At 40.0% G+C, this 12,749-nt stretch overlaps 1 protein-coding gene across 2 annotated transcripts in view; it reads left to right on the top strand.

Annotated features, from left to right (window-relative positions):
• The window catches only part of ZBBX (zinc finger B-box domain containing), a 427,325-nt gene that overhangs the window by 384,261 nt on the left and 30,315 nt on the right, over nt 1-12,749 (top strand). The gene's annotated exons all lie outside the window — the stretch shown is intronic.

Genomic DNA, 12,749 nt, shown 5'->3' with positions numbered 1-12,749 from the left:
GCATGAAGCCTGTACCAAGTAAAATACATTTACTTACTCTGCTTGCTTGCAAAAATATTTTAAGGTTGTATCAATGGCGTCTTTTTTTTTTTTCCCCGGAAAGCCCAGGTGCTGCATACAGGCATTCAAAAATTGATAAAAAATCTTCTAGGTCCAGGTCTGCTCAATACCTGCTTACATAATATGAATGAGTCATCAGTATATATCTAAAATACCACAAAACAAAACTAAAAAGCAGACTTTGACTCTAAGCTCCACCAAAAACACATGCCAGTGGGGAAAAAAAACTCCAGAAACGGATAGATCTCTTAAACAGAAATATCTTATATTACAAAATGTATTCATATCAACATACAAAGTGAAAACACACATTTAAAATGCTTGACCAAGTATAAGAAGCTAAAAGAAACAAACCAGCACCCTCATGTAAATTATCACAATTATACCACCCATTGTCCTGGTGTGTAGATCATCAGAAATTGTATTATATTAAATTGGATGTAACCCCCTGCCATTTCAGACATAGGCTTCGAGGGGCTTCGAGTTGCACAGTGTTCCATAAGCTCCCATCAAATGAAAAAGTAATGATATATATGGACTACATGTAACTCAACAAGTTGCACAATGTTCCATAAAGGTTAGATCCCATCCGTTGGAATAGTAAATAATATATTTGCACCTGGACTGCGTATCACTTTACTCGGTGTCCGACAGTTATATTTCATATATAGCTCTTCAGAGTGCATTAAAAGAATCCATGCAAGTGATATACAACTCCCATAAATGAACTGTGCTGTAAAGCCAAGTCTTCAACAGGTTATAGAAGATAAATCATTCACATGCGAATAAAGCTATACAGATACATGGCATGCACATTCATGGATCCATTAGCCCCAGAGAAGATACAAATCCAGCACTTTGCAGTCACCAAATGCTGTACACCCTTACATGCTTCCCACAGACATATCCATCAACTTGTGGGAGGTCAAAATTTGATGTGGGATAAATTAATCCACAGTAAGCATAAGTACAAGGTAATGGGGCTATATACAATGCGCCTCAGGATCAACTTGATATATAAACTCACCGGACACTTTATTAGGTAGACCTGTTCAATTGCTTGGTAACACAAATTGCTAATCAGTCAATCGTATGGCAGCAACTCAATGCATTTACAGTGCCTTTCAAAAGTATTCACCCCCTTTGCATTTTTCGTGTTTTGTTGCCTCACAACCTGGAATTAACATGGATTGTTTGAGGATTTGCATCATTTAATTTACAGAACATGCCCACAACTTTGAAGATGTTTTTTTTTTAATTGTGAAGCAAACAACAAATAGGACAAAATAACAGAAAAAGTCAATGTGCATAACTATTCACCCCCCCCTAAAGTCAATACTTTGTAGAGCCACCTTTTGCGGCTATATCAGCTCCAAGTCACTTTGAATAAGTCTCTATGAGATTGCCACATCTTAATACTGGGATTTTTGCCCAGTCCTCCTTGCAAAATTGCTCCAGATCCTTCAAGTTGGATGGTTTGCGCTTGTGAACAGCGATCTTTAAGCCTGACCACAGATTTTCTATTGGATTGAGGTCTGGGCTTTGACTAGACAATTCCAACACATTTACATGTTTCCCCTTAAACCACTCAAGTGTTGCTTTAGCAGTGTGTTTGGGGTCATTGTCCTGCTGGAAGGTGAACCTCCGTCCTAGCCTCAAATCACACTCAGAGTGGTATAGGTTTTGCTCAAGAATATCCTTGTATTTAGCACCATCCATCTTTCCCTCAACTCTGACCAGTTTCCCAGTCCTGACTGCTGAAAAACATCCCCACAGCATGATGCTGCCACCACCATGTTTCACTGTGAGGACGGTGTTCTTTGGGTGATGTGTTGGTTTTGCACCAGACATAGCATTTTCTTTGATGGCCAAAAAGTTCAATTTTAGTCTCATCAGACCAGAGCACCTTCCTCCATACATTTTGGGAGTCTCCTACCTGTCTTTTTCGCAAACTAAAAACGTGCCATTTTGTTTTTTGCTGAAAGTAATGGCTTTCTTCTGGCCACTCTGCCATAAAGCCCAACTCTATGGAGCGTACGGCTTATTGTCGTCCTATCTACAGATACTCCAGTCTCTGCTGTGGAACTCTGCAGCTCCTCCAGGGTTACCTTAGGTTCCTGTGCTGCCTCTCTGATTAATGCCCTTCTTGCCCGGTCCATGAGTTTTGGTGTGCGGCCGTCTCTTGGCAGGTTTGCTGTTGTGCCATGTTCTTTCCATTTGGTTATGATAGATTTGATGGCGCTCCTAGGGATCATCAAAGATTTGGATATTTGTTTATAACCTAACCCTGACTTGTACTTCTCAACAACATTGTCCCTTACTTGTTTGGAGAGTTCCTTTGTCATCATGGCAGTGTTTGGTTAGTTTTGCCTCTTGCTTAGGTGTTGCAGCCTCTGGTGCCTTTCAAAAAGGTGTGTGTATATGTAATGACAGATCATGTGACACTTAGATTGCACACAGGTGGACATCATTTCACAAATTATGTGACTTCTGAAGGTAATTGGTTGCACCAGAGCTTTTTATGGGCTTCATAACACAAAGGGCGTGAATACATACGCACATGCCAATTATAAGTTTTTTATTTTTGAAAAATAGTTTTATGCATACATTTTTCTAATTTTACTTAGGCTATTGTGTTCTGATCCATCACATATAATTCAGATTAAAAAAAACATTGAACTAAAGGCTGTAATGTAACAAAATAGGTAAAAAAAACAAGGGGGGTGAATACTTTTGCAAGGCACTGTAGGCTTCTAGACGTGGTGAAGATGACTTGCTGAAGTTCAAACTGAGCATCAGAATGGGAAAGAAAGGGGATTTGAGTGACTTTAAACATGGCAGGGTTGTTGGTGCCAGATGGGCTAGTCTGAGTATTTCAAAAACATCTAATCTACTGGGATTTTCTTGCACAACCATCTCTAGGGTTTACAGAGAATGGTCCGAAAAAGATGCGTGGATTAAAATGCCTTGTTGATGTCAGAGGAGAATGGACAGACTAGTTTGAGATGATAGAAAGGCAACAGTAACTCTAATAACCATTTGTTACAACCAAGGTATGCAGAATACCATCTCTGAACGCACAACACATCGAACCTTGAAGCAGATGGGCTACAGCAGCAGAAGACCACACCAGGTGCCACTCCTGTCAGCAAAGAACAGGAAACTGAGGCTACAATTCGCACAGGCTCACCAAACCTGGACAATAGAAGATTGAAAAACATTGCCTGGTCTGTTGATCCTCAATTTCAGCTGCAACTTTCAGATGGTAGGGTCAGAATTTGGAGTAAACAACATGAAAGCATGGATCCATCCTGCATTGTATCAACAGTCCAGGCTGGTGGTGGTGTAATGGTGTGGGGGATATTTTCTTGGCACACTATGGGCCCCTTAGAACCAACTACGCATCGTTTATACACCACGGCCTACCTGAGTATTGTTGCTGACCATGTCCATCCCTTTATGAATGCACTGTACCCATCTTCTGATGGCTACTTCCAGCAGGATAATGCACCCTGTCACAAAGCTCAAATCATCCCACGACTTGTTTCTTGAACATGTCAATGAGTTCTCTGTACTCAAAGGGCCTCCATAGTCACCAGATCTCAAACCAATAGAGCACCTTTGAGATGTGGTGGGAGATTCGCATCATGGATATGCAGCCAACAGATCTTTAACAACTGCAGCAACAATGTGAAGTTATCATGTCAATATGGACCAAAATCTCTGAGGAATGTTTCCAACACCTTGTTGAATCTATGCTACGAAGAATTAAGGCATTTTTATAAGCAAAAGGGAGTCCAACCGGTACTAGCAAGATGTACCTATTAAATTGATCGGTGAGTGTATATACAAGTGTTTTGTGATTCTTATTAATCCCAAGGTCTAAAACTTTAAATTTCAATACAATATTTTGTTCACCCTAGCATGAATTTTCGGTGTAGTTTATATTCATAGTCAGGTTTTTAGTTTTGCTTTGCTGCGTGTAGTCACCATTAGACATGAATGACTGTGCATGGCTGTGCTTATATATATATGGCTGTGCTATTGTACACTTGAGTATGGAGTACAAGTGTATGCAAAAATAGATAATTTTCTATTTCGTATATGTCAATATGTGAGCACCATACCCAAGCTGTTCATGTCTATGGGCCAGTGTATATAGCACCTGGGCTTTCCAGGAGGGGAAATATGCTGGCATTTACATGCTCTATCCTATCTATCTATCTATCTATCTATCTATCTATCTATCTATCTATCTATCTATCTATCTATCTATCTATCTATCTATCTATCTATCTATCTATCTATCTATCATCCATTTCTAGTCCATATATCTCTTTCTATTTAGCATGTGTGTTTATTTGTTTTTGCATCCCTGTCCAAACGTTCTTTTTTGCTTTGTTTTGTTTTTTTTGTTATATGGCATTCCCTGCTATTGTAATCTATTCATTTGGTTTCCAGCAAGCATACAAAATGTTTTCTTTGTAAAATGCTTGTTTTGTTATATACCTATGGTGCTATTGCAGAACTAATTACATTCCATATTCCCATAAAAGTTGCCAGTTTAGCATGAATATTTATAAGAAACGATGATGAGTTTTCACACGGTCCTGAGTATAGTTTATAGTCTCCATAAGTTCCATTTCAAGGGTGACCTTTGAAAATATTTGAAAGTATGATCACTTTAATATGTTTCTTCGCAATATACAAAGAATGTTAGCAGAACTGGTTCATGCGTATTTAGACCTTCAGCAGCAGCTAATCATTTTTATGCATTCATTTTGATGTTGGGAAACACCAAGACCTTAGGCTAGAGAGGAAAACACACATCCGCTCCCTTACTTTATTTTACTATAAAAACATGTCTCAAAGGTTCATTACTGTATTTAAGGAAGTCTCGTGGCTTGCTTCCAGCATGGATGACAATTAAAGTCGGCCAAGATAGCAAATATATTTCCTGCTGAATTTATTCACAAAGGTTGCAGGCCTTCATCAATTCTTTCTAGAGAACAGCAGCTACTGCGTTTTATGTTCAGCAGGCTGTGCTCAGCGAGGACCTTTTTATATTTAGAACCTTCATATCTCTTCTGGTCTCTTTCTGTTCTTTGTTTGTATACTTAATGTGACACCAAGCCAAGAAAATTAGTGCTTTCACTGTTATCTTCCCTCAAGAGTCAGAGTTTCACCGGAATATAACATAGCTTTGATAGAAGTACTGTTGGTCAAGTGCCATGTGTGACAGCATATTATAATGCCTGGGAGTTTGTATGATGTGTTTCCTGCTAGAGAAAGAAAGAATTCCTGGATTTTCTTATTCTTAGCCATTGTACTTGTCTGTAGTGATAAGTATTGTGATTTTGAGGTACTTGACCTTTCTGTAGTGATCTCTCAAACTAATTATAGTGCTCATTTTACAAGGACTTGTATGTGACTTTCAGAACCATAAATAAACAGTAATAATAATGTCAGAAAGAAAGGACACGGGAAAATCACAGAGGTTACCGTCATTAGTAACAAAAATGTGTACGTGTCAACATAATCTTGCAAACAATGAGTTTTTATAAAATGTGTTCAGTTTATAGAGGAATCCTGGAATGGGAAGTTTATGCAATCTGAACATTATAAATGTATTAATAATAAAAACAAGTCAAAGCTGAACTCCAAACAGAAAAAAATATAACATTGGTTAATTCAGTTTTGTTGAAATAAATAATGCATTTGAAATGCAACTTTTGTAAGTGTTTTAATCTTGCTTAATATCTGCCTCTTGTCACCCACTGTACGTCCGTCAGCACTAGGAGACGGAGAGGCAGCACTAAGAGCCAAACAAATGAGCAACATGCACATGTTCACACAAGGAGCATGCTGACAGGAGGAGACCAGAGATGAACTTATCTGTCTGCTGCTCCTTCTTCATTGTTCAATCACAACCTGTGGGGAAGGGAGGCGACCAAGGTTTATTGCTTTTTTGTAATAGAAAAAAATAAGGAAAAAGTTTGGAAAGAGTCTGGAATTGCCATTGTATTTGTTACAGGTCAAAAAGTTCAGTTAGATAAACCCATGTGATATCAGGGGCCTGACCTTTGTACATTAAATTGCACAATTGCTACACAATTGCAGACTCAACTGTGCAGGATCAACATGATTGATTAGGTGTGAATGCCACACTGATTTGTTGATGAATCTCCCCACATATATATACCTATTGGGGTTATCCATTTGCTACCCTTACTTTAAAATGGTGACACCTGGCATTATTTACAGTGGGGGTGCATGTGTTAGTATCATAGCATAGACCGGTCATTACCTTAAAGAAGAAGGCCAGCCTGGGTGAAAAAAATTAAAAGTCAGCAGCTACAAATACTGTAGCTGCTGACTTTTAATATTAGGGCACTTACCTGTCCAGGGAGCCCACAATGTCGACACCCCAGCCGATCTTCGGATCGACTCCGGGTGCTGCTGCCACCATTCCTGGTAACGGAACCCAGCAGTGTAGCCTTTTGGGGTCACTTCTGGTTCCCTACTGCGCATGTGCGAAGCGTTCTGTGCTTTCTAATTGGCCTGGCGGCGGGGGAAATAGGAGGGGAGCCGAACTTCCAGGAGATTGGGCCACGGCCTGTCTACTGGAAGAGGGGAAGGAGACCTGTCGGAAATGGGTCCCCCCCTCGAAAGGTGAAAAATGTGACAACGGAGGAGGGGGGGAAACTTATGGGTGGAACTCCGCTTTAAAGTGATGTTAAAGAATATATTTGATCTCCATAAAAAATCCATTCACATCCACTACTTAATGGCCCTGTAATCTGTTTTTCAAGACATTGTTTCTTACTTGGTTTTTCTGTCTCCTGGTGACATCATCTGTTAGTTTCTGAACATGTCCTTTTCACCCTCATTTTTGTTTGCTTGGAATGAGCAATGCATGTTAGTTGCGGTCATGTGCACTGCATGTAGTCCCTAATTCATCTTGGGAGTAAGCAAGACAGGGTAGCTACATTCCTACCTACAGTAGGGCTATGGAGCATGAATGCAGCCACCCTCTAACAGGAAGTCAGATAAGAAATTAGGATGTGGAGGAGGCTGAGAGCAAATAGAGGGTACTTTTTTGAGTTAAGAATACATATTTGAATATATATTTTTTTTAACTAGAGTTTAGCATCACATTAAAGGTGGTATGCTGTAATAGTAAGGAAAAAAATATAGACATATTACCCATATCAACCATTTTTCTAATCTATAGCAGGCATAACATGATTATAAACCTATAACAAACGTATTATACTTACTTGCTCTGTTCAATGGTTTTGCACAGAGCAGCCCAATCCTCCTCGTCTAGAGTTCCCTGCTGGTACTCTGTGTGCCACCATTGGAAGCTGCTTCCTATTGTGGCAACCCGTGGGCTCATTCCTGAGATGTGCGGTCTGTGTCTGTCTTCACTGACAGTGTGGCTCAGCCCCGTTCCCTTGTCACAAGATTTGATTGACAGCAGCACAAGCCAATGGCTCCTGCTGCTATCAATCTGCCCAGAGAGGAGAGAGCTACTGCTCTCAGGCACAGCGCTAGGGGTCGAGATGGGGCTCAGGTACGTATAAGTGTGTGTGTGTGGGGGGAGGGCTGAAGGGAAGCTGCACACCGAAGATCTTTTACCTTAATGCATAGAATGCCTTAAAGTAAAAAAAAAAAAACTTTTACCTTTTCAATCACTTTAGTAGTGCACTGAAGCTTTGTTGCTATGAGTTTCTTATTTTACCTTCTTTCATTATTATAGATTTGCATTCAGCATCTATACCATTACATGGAGTCTCACGATAGGTAATGGGGTGAATTGTATATTTAACAATTTGGGGATCACAACGCACTGTCTATGATGCCAACTGGTTTGCACCCACACTTGCACACCTCTTTTCTAACTGATGCCATCTTTTGTTAATTATTTAAGGAAGATAATGTATTAAAATATTAGTAGCGCAGTTACATGGTATTATGTCTTTTTGTAGCAAATCTTCATTTCTATACTGTCCTAAACAAGGCTCAAACTGTTCTTTCATAATAACTTTTTCACCACCTTATCCAGAGAGACTTCAACTTTGACAATTTTACCGCTCTGCTTCATTACTGCTGTTTTACTTACCATCCATCACTTCCTACACATGTTAATATGAAGTTAATATAAATCTGATGTATTTTTTTATTCCCTGTATCAGTCACTGATTTCCTGTCCTCAGTGTATTAGGCTGCTCTCAATTCCTCTCCTCCTCCCAGACATTTCAAATTATATGAACCTTCTCCCCCATGTCTAATGTTTTATATTTCTCCTGCCTACAGCATACAGAATAATGCACAGTCTTCCGCCCCCTTTGGTAATGACCCCAGAAGCCATGAAAGTTGTTTTAAAGAACCAACAGTAACAATATACTGCATAAATTATTGCAATGTAGTAAATATTAAAGTCATCTGTGTTTATACCAATGTTCTAATTGTACCAAGTATTACAACACAGTAAGGGTGAGCAAAGTGGAATTTAACCAAAGTACAAACTCTCAGTTTTGCTCACTAGTGCTTAGAAGAAATTAGCATAGAAAAAAATAGAGGGTGCTTCTTTTTGGGGGCAGGGAGATATGTGGGATGATTTAGTTGTATGTTTTGTAATTGTTATCCTTTTTTTTGTGTAGTTTAATTTATATTTGTGCATTGTCATTTTACTTTTTTTTGGATGTCTGTTTTTTATTTTAAATAATAAAAAAAAGTCACAAAATAATTAGGCTAATAAGGGGCTGTTTTTATGACACAAGAACAGTTCTAGTGTAATTGGAAATAACTTCTGCACCATTTTTGGTACTTTGGTACAAATGCGATACTTGCGCATCCTGCATTGAACATTGAATCTTTTATGCAAGTCATTTTCAAAATGGAGCCTATAGTCTGTTGTTTCTTTTTCAGTTACTTACTGTAGGGACAATTTTAGATGAAATTAACTAATCTCCAAACCTTTTTACTGCTGGAGAAAATAAAAATACAGAACCAAATAGTTACAGTGCAGGGCATATCATGAAATCAGTGGGCCCATGTGCAACATCAAAAGTGCCCCTAGGCATAGAGAAAAAAATAATGGTGGGTGTGATTTAAATTGCACTAAATATTGGGGCGTGGTTAAATAGTGTCTGAGATTACTTACATACTACAGTATGTCGTAATGTTAAATAGGTAATGTACAGTGCGCAGTGTATGGTGGTGGGTAGTATGTGCAGGAGAGGAGTATAGAGCCTATGGTGGTGGGTAGTATGTGCAGGGAAAGGAGTGCGGTTTGTATGGTGGCTAATAGTATATACAGGAGAGGAGTGCGGAGTGTAAGGCGGCAGGTAGAATATACAGGAGAGGACTATGGAGTATATGGCGGCGGGTAGTATATACAGGAGAGGAGTGTGGAGTGTTTGGCGGTGGGTAGTATGTGCAGGGAGAGGAGTGCAGAGTGCATGGCGGTGGGTAGTATGTGCAGGGAGAGGAGTGCTGAGTGTATGGCAGTGGGTAGTATGTGCAGGGAGAGGAGTTGCAGATGGTAGGAAAGTATATGGTCCTAAGTCATTGCTCCAGCACTACAGAGGCCACTGGGCAGTGGCATGCATGGGGCAACTTACGCTGACTACAGGCACACAGCAGCAGTACTGGCCTCCCACCATTCTGCAGACACTGCTCTCACCCTCTCCCTGCCTCTACCCCCTACAGTAGACATCTTTTTGTGGGCAGCACTGGAGCACACTAAGTGAGAGTGCTGGGAGAAGTGGAGGGAGGAAAATCCAGGCTTAGTGGCGCTGTATGTACTTGGTGACAGGCGCAGCTGTAGTGCCTCACACATGTCTCATCTATGGGTCCAGTGCATACGTTGCACCCAGGGATGATACTCCACTGGTTTAGAGGTTGATAACACATAGGCCAGTATACAACATTCCCAGTACAGACTCTCCCCCTAAATTACCCCCAATACAGACTTTTCTCCACTTCTGGCTCTCTCTAGTCTGAAGAGATGGTATAGGAGGACATGCTCTCTGTGACTTGGTTCTTAGAGCCCACTGTCTGGTAGAAACCTTCTGTTCTGAGTTGTTTTTTCAGCCTGCTACATGGATGTAAAAGGGTGGTCAAGTCAAAGAGGAGCCAGCAGGGAGCTATGGATCAAATACGTTCGCCGAGCGCCCCCCCCCCCCCCATTCCCAGGCTGCTGACCAGTTGTCTGTGCAAAGTTCTGGGCAGCCTGCACACGGACATTCTCTCCTTATCTCCACACACTCCATTCAGCAGCGTTGCTGATAAACTAAATGGCTCACTGCCTCCAGCACATACCTGTAATCCCTGGACACAGCAAAGTCAGTGTTCCTTTCACAGACTGGTTTGCAGCTGATGGATGCAGGTCACAAAGAATCGAACCTCAATTAAAGCCTGTGAAGTAAGACATCTTTTTTTGTGTTCAGTCATCACCCGGAGCAGGGAGCACTCACACTACTGGCTAGCTGTGAGCATACAGCACCACCAACGAAGCCCTGCCCCCTGGAGTCTCTGAGCTCTCAGAACTATAATGCAAGCATCGTAAAATGCGGCTCACTGAGTATCACCGGGAGGCTAGGGCACCAGAGGAGCAATGGCTTCGGAGAGAGTGTGAGTGTGTAGCTGCTCTGGGTCCTGTGCAAATGCAACTGTTGTCACCTCTGGCAACATTGGCAAGAAGTTTGTGTGGCCTGTAAGGGGTACCAGTGAGCACAAGAAATGCAGAGCTGCCCGATCCAGCATCGGGCAACACTCTGGGGGAGCACCAGGCTATGATAACAGCTATCTCCAGTGAGGTGAAGGTCCTTTTGAATGTATGGACCTCTCAAACATCAGTGAATGTTGCATTGCTAATCCCCCATCTCTCACACATCACCCATCTTGATATTAATTTACTTTTGTTAACATGACCCCTCTCTATCCAGAATGGACATTGTTATTAATTAAAATAGACAATTTTAATCAGTAGGAATAATAAAACTATTTGCAATGCAAGTCAAATTGTATGGATTAATGTCTACTTTACAATACACATTTACAGTATGAAAAATATCCCCATAATAAAGGTCATCTTCCTTAACATAAAAGACTTACCATGTGGTTGCTGACATGAAAAAGTTGAGAACCATTATAATAAAGGTAGGCAGCAGGAAATACAACATCAGATAAGTAATGCAAGGGTCATGCTGGACTGTACTGTAATGCAAAGCAATACTTATGGACTACAGTATTTCTGCACTGTACATTGCTGCCAACTAATCACTGAAATTCGCTTGCAGAGCTCTCATATTTATTGCTAAGTTATACTTCAGTAGAATTTCGGTCCAAATAAGTGTATATAAGTCATCTATGTCAACAAAACTTAATTTATTTTCAATGAGATGCAAACCATACCCCTGGAAAATTCAGTCTACTCATTTTGGCACTTTTCAGACAGCGTTAACCATGTTGCTTCTTCTGTGTAATTAATGCGGATGTCAACTATCGCTCCAACATCATTCCCCAGCACTACTGTATATTTATAATGGATACTTTTATGTAGAAGACAAATATTTTTGCATGTAATTATTGTTATAGGCAAAACTTCTAAATATGTGCATAAAGTTGATATAAATATGGTAATAAAGGACACCTAGCAAGATTTTTATTACATCTACACTGTCTTTGTATGTACATTATTTGTTAGAACAAGTATACATTTACTGTTACCTTAAAACAAGTTGTACTTATGATATATATCTGTATCTCCTTTAGAATTGCATGATTACTATTTTCACCTTCATGGAGAATTTGACATCTCCTTCTAGTGTCCTTCAGATATGCTGACTTAGTTTTGTATAGCCAACATGTCTACCCTACAGTGACATGTAATCCAGAACTAATATAGCTATTCTATAATCTCATTCACTGAAGCTGACATTCAGCATTTACTATTATGGGCACTGGGAATAATGTGCAAAGAAGACAACTAATTCCCCAGGCTTTTTGATATGTTTTGCACCAAAGACCCAGAGTCTGTGTGTTGTGTTAATGTACCCTATCTATCCTTATTAAGAGCTCAAAACTATCCTGTGTACATTTTTGTATATCAACCTCATTATGGCTTATGTGTTAACATGAAAATATAGGCAGACTGTCATGTGAAAAAACAGGGAGGATGCCATTGCAGACTTCTTATTCCCTGCTGCTATGCTGACCCCTTTGTTTCAATACTCAAAATTACTGACCTAGAAACATGTACATAAAAAATTCACACTTTAATATTGTTTTCCTGAACTACATACTAATTCCAGGTCAGTAGCTCAGAAAATGTCATTCCCCATATTTTTTAATATCATTAATTATTTAAGTGGAAATTTCTCTTGAAGTATAGTAACTAATTTTATATCTTTTTATCATGTTTTTTTTTAAGAGGAAAGACTTTGTACGATTGCCTGGGCAGCCCAGACTCATATAAAGCCTCAAATAATTTTCTCCCACTTCTAAGAGCTCAAACTACTGAGCTTAGTGGTCCTTTGCAGGAAAACAATTGCATCTGGGCGCTATACACTAGGGGTGCTTATATATTTTAAACAAAGGGCCAGTTCGGTGTCCTTTAGAATGTTGGGAGGTTTAGAATGTGACCAGCGGTAAGTTGAGTAAAAAGAAATGCCCTGGCA

This window comes from Aquarana catesbeiana, linkage group LG04, assembly GCF_042186555.1.
Source record: "Aquarana catesbeiana isolate 2022-GZ linkage group LG04, ASM4218655v1, whole genome shotgun sequence".
Taxonomy (NCBI): Eukaryota; Metazoa; Chordata; class Amphibia; order Anura; family Ranidae; genus Aquarana; species Aquarana catesbeiana.
This window is presented reverse-complemented; position numbering and strand designations above follow the sequence as displayed.